General features: G+C 38.7%; 1 pseudogene; it reads left to right on the forward strand.

Moving 5' to 3' along the window:
• Positions 1 to 5908: 5908 nt before the first annotated feature.
• Positions 5909 to 8484, forward strand: LOC110742468 (annotated as a pseudogene).
• The last annotated feature ends 6678 nt before the right edge of the window (positions 8485 to 15162 follow it).

Below are 15162 nucleotides of genomic sequence, written 5' to 3' on the forward strand. Positions count from 1 at the left end.
TAAAATTTAGAGATTGTCAAACTGGATTTAAAAAAGAAAGATTCAGCTAATGCTGTCTACAAGAGAGGCATTTTGGATTTAAAGCTAAAAATAGTTGTAAGTAAAAAGTTAGGAAAGATGTATCATGCAAACAATAATCACAACAAAGCCAAAGTGGTTATACTAATATCAGACAAAATAGACTTTAAGTGAAAAAGTGCTACCAGAAAAAAAAAAAAAAAAAAAAAGACATCTCACAATGTCAACAGTATCATTCTATCAGGAATCCATAACAATGATAAACATATATGTACCTAATAACAGAGTCCCAAAATACATGAAGCAAGAGTCAAAAACTGACAGTAATGTAGAAGGATATAGACAATCCAACAATAACTGTTGGAGACTCCAGTGCCCCACTTTAAATAATGAACAGTAAAACTGCATCTGGTTAAGAAGAAAATAGAATCTAATTTGAAAATCCCTATAAACCAACTAGACCTAACAGACATCTAATAACAACCAAAGCTGACTATACATTATTCTCAAGTAAAAAGAACATTTTCCAGGCTAGACAATATTCTGGGCCATAAAATATGCCTTAATAAGTGTAAAAGAATTGAACGCACATAAAATATGCTGTCTAACCACAATATGACTAAGTAAAAAACAAATCAGTAACAGAAAAATATTAGGGAATTTTTAAATATCTCAAAATTAAACACACTCCAAAAATAACCAATGTGTCCAAGATGAATTCAAAAGGGTCTTTAGAAAATGCACTGATATGATGGCTGGGGACAGTGGCTCATGCCTGTAATCCCAGTACTTTGGGAGGCCAAGGTGGGCAGATCATCTGAGATCAAGAGCTTGAGACCAGTCTGCCAAACATGGCAAAACCCTATCTCTACTAAAAATACAAAAATTAGCCAGGTATGGTGGCAGGCGCCTGTAATCCCAGCTACTCAGGAGGCTGAGGCAGGATAATCGCTTGAACCCGGGAGGCAGAGGTTGCAGTGAGCCAAGATCACACCACTGCACTCCAGCCTGGGTGACACAGCAAGACTGTGTCTCAAAAAAAAAAAAAGAAAAAAAAAAGAAAAAAGAAAATGCCCTGAGATGAATAATAATCTATACAACACATCAAAATTTATGAGACATGGATAGCACAGTGCTTAGAGAGAAAATTGTAGCTGAAGCCCTCCTATTAAATAAGAACAACAAAAAATTTCCCATTAAACACACTGAAAAAATAAGAGCAAACTAAACCTGAAACAAGAAGAGAGAAGGAAATAACAAAAATTAGAGCAGATATTAATGAAATCAAGAATAGAAAATCACATATAAAAAGTATAAAAACAAAAGTTCATTGTTTTCAAAGATCAACATAATTAACAAACCTTTATCTAGATTGGGCAAGAAAAAAGAAATAATATTCACATTTTTTTAAGGCAGGGATGAACATTGGGATCAAGCTTATAGAAATGCAATGCATGATAAGGAAATAATATAAACTACTGTATGCCAACAAATTAATTATCATGGACGAAATGGGCAAGTTACCAGAAAGACACAAACTACATAAACTGACACAAAAAGAAATAAACAATCTGAATAGGGTATAATAAAAGAAGGGATAAAATAAGTAGCTTAATAGGCTATACAAAAAGAAGAGATAAAATAAATGACTTTAAAACTTCCCAGGAAGAGAAGCCCAAGAAGAGATGATTTTGCTGGTGAACTCTACCAAACATTTAAAGAAGAATTAATAATGTTTCTGAAATGACATCATCAAGATTTTGGAATAGAAGATTCTCCGGCATGACTTTCCCCACAAAAACACAATTAGAAATGATTCAAAGACAGGAACACTACTCTGAATTCAGATGGACTCACGAGAGTAATGGAGAAATCTTCTGGGCTCACAGAATCAAGAGAAGCAATGACCCTTCAGAGAAATGTACTTTCAGGCTGTGTTACTTCCTCCCTCAAGCTGGCACATGCCATTAACAGAATTTTGCTAGATCCAGTGTTCTGAGGTGAGAGGAGAGAATTGAAGGTGGAGGTTTACCTTCCTACTAGGATGAGAATTTTCACAGGAATACCACACTAGTTGCATCCCATGGGAACCACTGGAAGGGGTGGAAGGGCTGAACTACCTGAAGTATATTGGGGACACTGCACGTTAGGATGTTACGTTCAAAATGCTGAAGAAAAAACAGCTGTCCACCAATAATACTGTATCTAGCAAAGTTTTCTTTCAAACAGAAGAGACAAAGACTTGTTCAAAAATAATTTTTTTCTTTTTTTTTTTTTGAGACATAGTCTCGCTCTGTCGCCCAGGCTGGAGTGCAGTGGCGCGATCTCGGCTTACTGCAAGCTCTGCCTCCCGGGTTCACGCCATTCTCCTGCCTCTGCCTCCTGAGTAGCTGGGACTACAGGTGCCCACCACCATGCCCAGCAATTTTTTTTGTATTTTTAGTAGAGACGGGGTTTCACCGTGTTAGCCAGGATGGTCTCGATCTCCTGACCTCGTGGTCCGCCTGTCTCGGCCTCCCAAAGTACTGGGATTAGAGGCATGAGCCACTGCGCCCAGCCCAAAATTTTTTTAAAACTGAAGGAATACATCGTGTACCCAGAAAATCTGAGACAGGTCTCAGTTAATGTAGAAAGTTTGTTTTACTAAGGTTGAGAACACACCTGTGACACAGCCTCAGGAAGCCCTGATGACATGTGTCAAAGGTGGTCAGGGCACAGCTTGGTTTTGTATATTTTAGGGAGGCATGAGACATTAATCAATATATGTAAAAAGTACATTGGTTTGGTCTGGAAAGCTGGGACAACTTGAAGCAAAGGCAGGAAGACTCCAAGTGGGAGGGAGCTTCCAGGTCACAGGTAGGTAAGACACAAACAGTTGCATTCTTTTGAGTTTCTTGTTAGCCTTTCCAAGGAGGTAATCAGACATGCATCTATCCCAGTGAGTAGAGGGATAAATTTGAATAGAACAGAAGGCAGATTTGCCTTAAGCAGTTTCCAACTTGAGTTCTTCTCAGTGATTTTGGGCCCCAAGTTATTTTCCTTTCATAACATCAACATCAAACCTGCATCATAAAAAATGCCAAAGGTAATTCTTCAACCCCCTCACACAAAAAGAGTGCTAACATGTAACAACAAAGACAAAATCTAGAGATATTAAATTTACTGGTAAAAGAAAGAAAATATACAAATTTAGAATATTTTAATAATGTAAATAGGGTAAGTAAACCACTTACATCTTAAATATGAAGAGTAAAATACAAAACTATTGAAACAAAAATCATTACAAAAATTGAATAAGAAGAGTTAGGCAAAATAAAAAGATATAGATGAAAACATCAAAAAGTCAAAGTGGGGAGGTGGTGTCAATGTATATAGTTTGTGTATTTTACTCTTTTTCTTTGCAATTAAAGTTGAGTTATGATCTGTTTAAGTTGTTAAAACAATGAGATGATAATGTAAACCTCATGATACCCACAAAGCAAAAATCTAAAACAGATACACGAAAAATAAATAGTGCAAAATCAAATCATACCACCAGAGAAAATTACTTAATCACAAAGGAAAATAGTAAGACAAAAAGAAAGGATCTGCAAAATAACCAAAAAACATGTAAAAAATGGCAGTAGTAAACAATCACCTATCAATAATAACCTTGAATGTAAATATATTAAATTTTCTCATTTAATGACATAGAGTGGTGGAATTGATTTCAAAAAAAAGAACTATATGCAGTCAACAAGAAACCCATTTCATCTATAAAGATATGCACAGACTAAAACAGGATAAATTTAAAAAGATATTTCATGCAAATAGAAATTTTAAAAACAACAGGAGTAGCTCCACTTATATCAGATAAAATAGACTTCAATAAGGAACGGTAATTAGAACAAAGAGGCCGTTATAGAATGAAAAAGGAAACAATGGTGTAAGAGGACATAACAACTGTAAATAAATTTGCATCTAACACTGGAGCATCCAAATATATAAAACAAATACTAATAGACCTAAGGAGACAGACTGGCTACAATATAATAACATTAGGGGACTTCAACATCCCACTTTCAGCAATGAACAGATCACCTAAGCAGAAAATCAACAAATTTTGGAGTTAAACTGCACGCTAGACCAAATGAACATAACCGAAATTTATAGAGCATTTCATCCAACAGCTCCAGTATACACATTTTCTCATCAGCACATGGAATATTCTCCAAAACAGGCCATATGTTATGCTACAAAACAAGTCAACAATTTTTTTAAAAGACTAAATCATGTCTAGCATCTTTTCTGACCACAACAGAATAAACTAGAAATCAATAACAAAATGAATGTTGGAAACTGTACAAATTTATGAAAATTAAGCAACATGTTCTTGAACAGTAAATGGATCAATGAAGAAATTACACAGGGAATGTAAAAATACATTGAGACAAACAAAAAGGAAATTGCAATATACCAAACCTATGGGATACAGTAAAAACAGCTGTAAGAGGGAAATGTATAGCAATAAATGCCTACATCAAAAAGTAGAAAGACTTCCTATCCATACACCTCAAGGAACTAGAAAAGCAAAAACCAACCAAGCCTAAATTAGCATAAGGAAAGAAGTAGTAAAAATAAGAGCAGGACTAGATGAAATTGAGACTTAAATAATGACACAAAATAAAAAACCAAAGATTTAGTTTTTTAAAAAGCTAACAAAATGACAATTCATGAGCTCGACATAAAAAGAGAGAAGAACCAACTAAATAAAATCAAAGACGAGAAAGGAGACATTAAAAATGAAATACGAATGATCATTAGAGGCTAATGCGCAGGACTATACCCCAACAAATAGGAAAACCTAGAACATAAATTTCTGAACACATAGAAACTACCAAAATTTAACCATGAAGAAACAGAAAATCTGAACAAATCATAAATGAGTAATAAGACTGAAATAGGGTTCTGGTGTGGTGGCTTATGCCTGTAATCCTGACACTTGGAAGGCCAAGGCAGGAAGATGGCTTGAGGCCAACAGTTTAAGACCAGCATGGGCAACATAGCAAAGCCCTGTCTCTACAAAAAATAAAAAATTAGCTGTGCATGGTGGCATATGCCTGTAATCCCAGCGACTCAGAAGGCTGAGGAAAGAAGACTTTATAATCCCAGGAGTTCAAGGCTGTAGTGAACTATGATTATGCCATGTACTCCAGCACGGGCAGCAGAGCAAGATCCTGTCAAAAAAATGAAAATAATAATAACAATAATAATAATGAAAGCCTGAAACAAGAATAAAAGGCCTCCAATCAAAGCAAATCCCAGGACCTGATGGCTTTACTGCTGGATGATACTAAAAACTTACAGAAGAGATAGTATCAATTCTACTCAATCTCTTCCAAAAATTGAAGAGGAGTTAATACTTCCAAACTCATTCTGCAAGACCAGCATGACTGTGATATCAAAAGCAGACAAGTAAACAACAACAATGACAACAAAAGAAAACTACTAGGTCCTAAAGTCTGATGAACATAGGTGCAAAAAATTCTCAGCAAAATACTAGCAAATTGAATTCACCGATACATTTTAAAAAAACCATTCACCATGAACAAGTGGGATTCATCCCAGGGATGCAATGATAGTTGAATATGTACATACCAATACACATACATTGCATTAACAGAACTGATATGGTTTGGCTGTGTCCCCACCTGTATGAGTCCGTTTTCATAAAGACATACGGCCGGCTGGGAAATTTACAAAAGAAAGAGGTTTAATTGAACTTACAGTTCCATGTGGCTGGGGAAGCCTCACAATCATGGTGGAAGGCAAGGAGGAGCAAATCACATCTTACATAGACGGCAGCAGGCAAAGAGAGAGAACTTGTGCAGAGGAACTCCTCTCTTCTTTTGATTTTTCCATATATTTACTTTTTATCAAATTTGTTAATGTTAGAGAGTTCTTGTACTGCCAAACCATGCCTGAGAATACAAACAAATGGTACAATGAACAGCCTCATCTACCTATCATACAGGATATTAAAACTCGATTCATGTACATTTTGATATTTTCACAATCTTTTAAAAAGTTGTGACAAGAGTTGGAGTTTAAATCTGCTGCAAGTCTTCAGATTTCGAGTACAGTATTGCCTTTACATAAGACCTCCACTTATTCATCTCTGTTCATTCTTCAGTAACATAACCCCCAACAAAATTTTGCTGGGAAAAAATGCATACTTTTCATGGAAAATACGCAGTTCAACAATGAAGAGACTATTTTGTAAGGTTTTAGTTCCCAAATAAAGTGTTCAGGTTACCAAGAATTCCATTTCTGATTTAATCATTCAACCTCCCCTTGGTTGGCTCACCCAAACACACTAGAAGGCAGGCATCATGCCTGCCACTTCAAATATCAATATTATTTCCTATATGTGGGTGGCAAGTCCCATCAGGACATACTGTAACCCTCCTTGGAGTCCAATTCCTGCACGACACTTTCATCAAGACTAAACTCCTATCTGAAAATGCTCCCACATCAAAATAGTTTTACTCACCCACTTGCTTCACTCTTGCCAGTAGCAAGTCTGCAACTCATGCATTTGGCAAAGGGACTTCTTATAGAGAAACCCAGACTCTGCATCAAGTGGTCACATTACCACTTTCAGATATTTCTATTAAACGGAAGATACAAAACTAGGAAACTGCCAGACTATCTCATTAGGTGGAAACTCTTCTGTAATCCTGGGTAGCTTCCTCGAGTCCCTTTAAAGGACCCAAAACTACTGTTAATAGGTATTTTAAGCTGTAATCACTAAAACCAGAAGTGCTACATCACCTGTCTTTCGCCCTGACTCTCCAATGAACATAAAGACACGCCAAAAGGTTGAAAACAAAGCCAAGCTTGCTGGGACAATCACTGCATCTATAAAACAGCCAATACTTTGAAAATCTGGGCACAAGTATATAAGGAATTCTTAAACATCATCCACAATCCGTGACACTTAAATGAGTTTTAGCTGAGGTTTTGCTCATGTTGCTCTGAATTTGTAAGGATAGATCAGTGAACCCCTTAGCCTCACCAGAAAGCATATTCTTCCCACTGCAGTTTACTATACAATTAGACCTAATTAGATGAGGCATTAGCAGCACCTGATGTAGAGCCTCCAGCATCCACTACCGTTTACATCAAAGGCTTTTTGGTTCCACCCTGAGGATTGGCAAACTCACGACATTTCACAATCCTAAGGCATACTTCAGGTTACTTACTTAACCAGGCAATATGCTCTGTCAAAGAACTTATTTAAGGTTAAAGCAAAAAGGCCCTAATGTAGAACAAAAATCGCTAGCCAGCACACAGAGGGAGCCGCCCGCCCCGCCGCGCACTCCGCGGAGACCCCGCGGGGCTGAGGCTTCGCGGCTGCCGGCAGCATGAGCGCAGAGCCGGCCTCCACCTGAGCTAGGAGCCCCGCGGACCGCGCCCGCCACCGGCTCCACCCATCCGGGTCCAGGAGGCCGAGGCCATGGCCGCGGTAGACGAGCGGAGCCTGCACAACTTCTTTGCCAACTGGGACAAGAAGAAGAAGGAGCGGAGCAACCAGGCGGCGAGTTCCGAGGGCGCAGCCGGCAGGGCGGCGGGAGCAGTGGAGCCGCCGGGGGTGCAGCGGACGGCGGGCAGCGAGCGGGAACCCGGCTGGGTCAAGGCAGCACAGCAACCGCGGGGGCTGTGGACCCAGGGGCCGCCACCAAGGCTGTGAAGAAGGACGAAGATGAATGGAAAGGATTGGAGCAAAAAGAGGTTGATTACAGCGGCCTCAGGGTTCAGGCAATGCAAATAAGTGAAAAGGAAGAAGATAATGAAGAGACAAGGTCCAGGTGATAACTGGAAAGAAGGTGGAGATGGTGGTGGTATAGAAAAATCTTCAGGTCCCTGGAATAAAACAGTTCCAGTACAAGCACCTCCTGCTCCAGTAATTGTTACAGAAACCCCAGAACTGGCAATGACTACTGGTGTGTGTAGGCCCCCTGGGGCCAGGGTAACCACAACAAGGAAAACACCACAAGGACCACCAGAAATCTACAGTGATACACAGTTCCCATCCCTGCAGTCAACAGCCAAGCATGTAGAAAGCCAGCCGGAAGGATAAAGAAATGGAGAAGAGATTTGAAGTAATAAGACACAAAAATAGAGGTAGGGATGAGGTTTCAAAAAACCAGGTCCTTAAACTTCAGCTAGACGGCCACTATGCTGTGCCTAAAAACCAGAAAAGGAGCCACTCACAACACAATTAAGGAATGGCCTTTGCTAACCCTTCTGAGATAACTAGAATACACCTAACCACGACGAACAGCCATTCATCGTCTGGTCTCTGCTGGATCTTCATACACAGATGCAGATCAGTCAATTTCATGACTGGCCCTATTTCACTGTGGAAGTTAAAGTGTCATGGCTGCTTTATGCATATTGGATTTAGGAGAATTTTCATTGTTATATAAATATGTGAACTAGTTTCAACAGTGTTCCTTCATATTTACTCTGCAAATACCAAACCAAACCTGCAGCCAATGGTCATTTCAAAACCATTTTATGTGCAGATACTAGCCTTCGTAAGGGTTGACCACCTCAGGTTTGCTGCACTCATTGTGGACTTCATGTGGATCACAACTTCTTGTTAAGAAGGTTACAGTTATTAAGTGTCGATGTGAACCTTGAAACCAGCTCTTCTGGATTCTTATCAGAAGTCCTGCATAAAAAGTCAGCCATCTAGGTTCTGATCTGCTATAAAAGATGAAGATTTAAGTGACCTTAATTAACCTGTCCTGTACCCTACCCTGAAGGAATACTCTGTAGTAGGCTGTGGCTATATTAGACTTCCTGGAACACACTGCTGGAAAGAACTGATGTGTTCAGATCACCTGTGGAGGACTATGATTTGTAATTTAAACTTTTATTTGTATTCTGAGGTAACCACAAAATAAATTCAACTATAAACTGGGGTCCACCAAGTGGGGGAAGGGGTGAGGGAGAGAGTAATCTTGTTTAGTTTGGGGGGGGGTTTTTGTTAATTTTTTGTTTGAATAGTGCTTTTTTGTTTTGTTTCTGGAACTCCGCTTTTTAAAATCATCAGATCTTGTGAGACTCACCCACCATCATGAGAACAGCATGGGAAAGATTTGCCCCCATGATTCAATTGCCTCCCACTGGGTCCCTCCCACAACATGTGGAAATTTAACATGAGATTTGGGTGGGGACACAGCCAAACCATATCACTACCAAAATCTCATCTTGAAATGTAACTCCCACAATTCCCATGGGTCATGGGAGGAACCTGGTGGGTGGTGATTGAATCTTGGGGGTAAGTCTTTCCTGTACTATTCTCATGATAGTAAGTCTCATGAGATCTGATGGTTTTTAAAACAGGAGTTTCCCTGCACAAGCTCTCTTCTTTTGTCTACCACCATGCAAGACATGCCTTTCACATTCCGCCATGATTTTGAGGCCTCCCCAGCCATGTGAAACTCTAAGTCCTTTAAATGTCTTTATTCTGTAAATTGCCAGGTTACAGGTATGTCTTTATCAGCAGCATGAAAATAGACTAATACAGTAAATTGGTACCCGCTGAATGGGATGCTGCTGTAAATACCCAAAAATGTGGAAGTGACTTTGGAACTGGGTAACAGGCAGGGGTTGCAACAGTTTGGAGACCTCAGAAGAAGACAGGAAAATGTTGGAAAGTTTGGAACTTCCTAGAGACTTATTGAATGGCTTTGCCTGAAATGCTGGTAGCAATATGGACAATAAAGTCCAGTCTGAAGTGGTGTCAGATGGAGATGAGAAATTTGTTGGCAACTGGAGCAAAGGTGACTCTTGTTATGTTTTAGCAAAGAGACTGGCAGCATTTTGCCCCTGCCCTAGACATTTGTGGAACTTTGAACCTGAGAGAGATGATTGAAGGTATCTGGCAGAAATTTCTAAGCAGCAGTATTCAAGAGGGGACATGGGTGCTGTTAAAGGCTTTCAGTTTTATAAGGGAAGCAGAGCATAACAGTTCAGAGCATTTGCAGCCTGAGAATGTGACAGAAAAGAAAATCCCATTTCCTGAGGAGAAATTCAAGCCAGCTGCAGAAATTTGCATAACTAATGACGAGTTGAATGTTAATCCCTGAAACAATGGGGAAAATGTCTCCAGGGCATGTCAGAGGTCTTCATGGCAGCCCCTCCCATCGCAGCCCTGGAGGCCTAGGGGAAAAAGGTGGCTGGGCCCAGGTCTCCATGCTCCATGCAGCCTAGGAATTTGGTGCCCTGTGTCCCAGCTTCTCCAGCCATGGCTGAAAGGGGTCAACATAGAGTTTGGGCTCTGACTTCAGAGCCATGGCAGCTTCCACATGGTGTCGAGCCTGCATGTGCACAGACATCAAGAATTGAGGTTTGGGAACCTCCACCTAGATTTCAGAGGATGTATGGAAACACCTGGATGTCCAGCCAGAAGTTTACTGAGGGCTGGGGGGCTCTGGTGGAGAACCTCTGCTAGGGCAGTGCAGAAGGGAAATGTGGGATTGGAGCCTCTACACAGAGTCCCTACTGGGGCGCCACCTAGTGGAACTGTGAGAAGAGAGCCACTGTCCTCCAAACCCCAGAACTGCAGATCCACTGACAGCTTGCACCACTGCGTGGAAAAGTCGCAACACTCAATGACAGCCCTTGAAAGCAGCCAGCTGAAAAACCACAGGGCAGAGCGGCCCAAGACCATGGAAACCCACCTCTTGCATCAGCGTGACCTAAATGTGAGACATGGAGTCAATGGAAATCATTTTGAAGCTTTAAGATTAGACTGCCCCACTGAATTTCAGACTTGCATGGGGCTTGTAGCCCATTTGTTTTGGCCAATTTCTCTCATTTAGAATGGATGGTATTTACCCAATGCCTGTAGCCACATTGCATCTTGGAAGTAACTAATTTGTTTTTGATTTTACAGGCTCATAGGTGGAAGGGACTTGCTTTGTCTGAGATGAGACTTTGGATTGTGGACTTTTGACTTAAGGCTGAAATGAGTTAAGACTTTGGGGGACTGTTGGGAAGGCATGGTTGGTTTTGAAATTTGAGGACATGACATTTGGAAGCGGCCATGGGCAAAAAGATTGGTTTGGCTGTGTCACCATCCAAATCTCATTTTTAATTTTGACTCCCACAATTCCCATGTGTCCTGGGAAGAACCTGGTGAGAGGTGATTGAATCATGGGGGTGGGTCTTTCTTGTGCTGTTCTAGTGACAGTGAATAAGTCTTATGAAATCTGATGGTTTTAAAAACAGGGATTTCCCTGCAAAATATCTCTTCTCTTGTCTGTCATCATGTGAGACACACCTTTCACCTTCCGCCGTGATTGCAAAGCCTCCCCAGCCACATCGAACTGTAAGTCCGTTAAATCTTTTTCTTCTGTAAATTGCCCAGTCTCAGGTGTATTTTTATTAGCAGCATGAAAACGGACTAATACAAGAACCAAGAACAAAAACCATATGATCGGCTGGATGTGGTGGCTTATGCCTGTAATCCTAGCACTTTGGGAGGCGGAGGTGAGCAGATCATGAGTTCAGGAGTTCGAGACCAGCCTGCCCAACATGGTGAAACCCCGCCTCTACTGAAAATACAAAAATTAGCTGGGCATGATGGCACGCACCTGTAATCCCACCTACTCGGGAGGCTGAGGCAAGAGAGTTGCTGGAACCCAGGAGGCGGAAGTTGCCATGAGCCAAGATCGTGCCACTGCACTCTGGCGTGGGCAAGAATCTGTCTCAGAAACAAAACAAAACAAAACAACATTCTTTTGAGAGATGCTGAAAAAGCATTTGATAAAAGTCAACATTGCCTTATGAGAAAAAGCCTCAGCAAACTGGGCATAGAAGAAACATACCTCAACATCATAAAGACCACATAAGACAAACCCATAGCAAGCACTGTACTGAACAGGGAAAATTTGAAAGCTTTTCCTCTAATATCTGAAATAAGACAACGATGCCCCACTTTCACCACTTTTATCCAACATAACACTGAAAGTCCTGGCCAGAGCAATTCAGTAAGAGAAAGAAATAAAAGGCATCCAAATTAGAAAGGAAGAAGTCAGATTAGCCTCAATTACAGATATCATGATCTTTTTCTAAGAAAAACCTAGACTAACAAAAAAACTGTTAGAACCGATAAATGAATTCAGTACATTGTAAAATACAAATTTAACATATAAATATCAGTAGTATTTCCACACATGAACAGTGAATCATCTGAAAAAGAAGTCAAGATAAAAGTATTTTGTGACAAAACTGTAGTAACCAAGACAACATTATACTGGTAAAACCAAAACAAAACAAAAAAACAGATATACCAATGCCAGACATAAATCCACACATTTATAGCCAACCCAACTCATTTTGACAAAGGTACAAATAACATACATTGGGAAAAGGACTGTCTCTTCCATAAAGAAAACCTGGATGTCTATATGCAGAATCGATATCCTTATCCATTTTATATGGTGGGAGATAGGAGATACCCCTATTTCCCACCATATAATAAAATCAAATCAAAATTGATTACTGATTTAAATATAAGACCTGAAACTATGAAAGTCCTAGAAGAAAACACTGAGGAAATGCTTGACGACATTGGTCTGGGCAAATATACTTTGAATGATACCTCAAAAGCACAGACAATAAAAGCAAAACTAGAGAAACTGCATTACATCAAGCTAAAACGCTTCTGTAAAGCAAAAGAGATGATCAACAAAGTGAGGAAATGACCTGCAGAATGAGCGAAAATATTTCAAAGTATTCATCCAACAAAGAATCAATAACCAGAATACGTAAGAAAGTCAAACAACTCAGTAGCAAAAAAAGAAAAAAAAATTCACAAATGAGCAAAAGCCTTAAATAGGTATTCCTCAAAAGAAGACGATAGCGTTTTCCACAAAGACATAATATAGTTGAACTCAAAATTCTTGATGATATATATAATTTCACCTTTAGAACTCAATAATGCTAGTTCTTTAGTACTATTTTAAAGAAAGTGATGAGCTGGAGGAATTTTCTTTGTGATCTTTTTTTTTTTTTTTTTCCATTTGCAATAAATGTCCCTTGCTTATAGAATTTAAAATACTATATTAGGAGCTTATAATAAAAAAGTAGTATGTTTCACTCTTTCCTGTCCCTTGTCTTTTATCAGACATTTTAAACTGTTTCTCTTCTTCGTTCTTCTATTGTTTATTTCCACATCTCTGAAACATATGCTTATAATGCTATTTTTTATCATGAACTTCTGATTTTTGGTGGTATATCTTCTTTCATTTAAACTATGCATTTCTTACCCTCTTCTCCCACCCATGTTTCATTTTTCATATTTTAAACTTAATCAGATTAATATTTTATTTCCTTTGATGCATAATTCTCTATGATATACTTAAATAATATAAGATTACTATTTGTAATTCCATCAACTAGAAAATATATCTTGATCCTTGACATTTTCTTTCACATTTTATCTCTGCCTTTTCAACTTTACATTCTCTTTTATCTGTAAAGTTATTTTACTTTTTCAAGTATGACAAAATTTACATCCTATTTCAGTCACAATTAAGACTTCTATATTTGTGTATGTATATATGTGTGTGTGTGTGTGTGTGTGTGTATATATATATATAGAGAGAGAGAGATTGAGAGAGAGAGAGAGAGAGAGAGATGGAGTCTCACTCTGTCACCTAGGCTGGAGTGCAGTGGTGCAATCTCGGCTCACTGCAACCTCCGTCTCTTGGGCTCAAGCAATTCTCCTGCCTCAGCCTCCCAAGCAGCTGGGATTACAGGCATGCGCCACTGCACCCACCTTATTTTTGTATTTGCAGTAGAGATGGGCTTCTGCCATGTTGGCTGGGTTAGTCTCAAACTCCTGACCTCAGGTGATCCGCCCACTCAAAGTGCTCCCAAAATGTAATCCACCACCCAAAGTGCTGGGATTACAGGTTTGAGACACCGTGTCTGGCTGTATATAGTACAATTTTAAAAGTGCAAAATTTAAAAAAATTGTATTTTCATGACATAAATGTAACCAATGTTAAATAAATTCTTCTCATGCAATGCAAACTCATTTTCTTATTTCATCATCATGTAATTTTTTACATATATACATTTTTTATTTTTATGTTACAGTTTTATTGAAATAAAACACATCGTACAATGTATCCACTTATATTATGCAATTCAGTAGTTTTCCATATATACTCAGAGCTGTATAACCATTACCACAATCAATTTTAAAACATTTTCTTAAATGTTGTTTATATAAAATACCTGTACATATTTTGGGGGTACATGTGACATTTCGATGTATGTATACAGTGTATAATGATCAAACCAGTGTAATTGGGATATCTGTTGATTCAAACATTGATCTATTATTAGTGTTGGGAATGTTAAAATTCTTCTAGCTATTTTGAAATATACAATAAACTACTGTTAACTATAATTTTCCTACTGTACCATTGGAATACTAGAACTTACTCATTTTAACTATATTTTTGTACCCCTTTGCCGACTTCTTTTCATCCCGTCTCCTCCCTTTCCTTCCCAACCCCTGGTAATTCTACTTTCTACCGCCATAAGTTCCACATTTCTAGCTTCCACACATTAGTGAGAATATGTGACATTTGTCTTTCTGTACCTGTCTTATTTCATTTAACATAATGATTTCCTGTTCCTTCCACATTGCTGGAAATGACAAAATTTCATTCTTTTATGAAGGAATTATATTTTATTATGTATCTATACCACATTTTAAAATCACTCATTCATTAATGGATACTTAGGTTGATTTTATGAATTGACTATAGTGAATAGTGCTGCAATAAACATGTAGAGATATACTAATACTAATTTCTTTTCTTTTGGATATATACCCAGGAGTGGGATTGCTGGATCATATGGTAGTTCTATTTTTAGTTTTTTGAGGACCCTCCATATTTTTTTCCATAATGGCTTTACTATTTTGCATTCCCACCAATCGATTTGGGATACAAGCATTCCTCTTTCTCTACATCTTTGCCAACACTTGTTATTTTCAGTCTTTTTGATAATAGCCATTTTAACTGTAATGAGATGATATCTTAATGTGTTTTTCATTTGCATTTCCTT

The sequence above is a fragment of the Papio anubis genome, chromosome 2 (assembly GCF_008728515.1).
Source record: "Papio anubis isolate 15944 chromosome 2, Panubis1.0, whole genome shotgun sequence".
NCBI classification, from domain to species: Eukaryota; Metazoa; Chordata; class Mammalia; order Primates; family Cercopithecidae; genus Papio; species Papio anubis.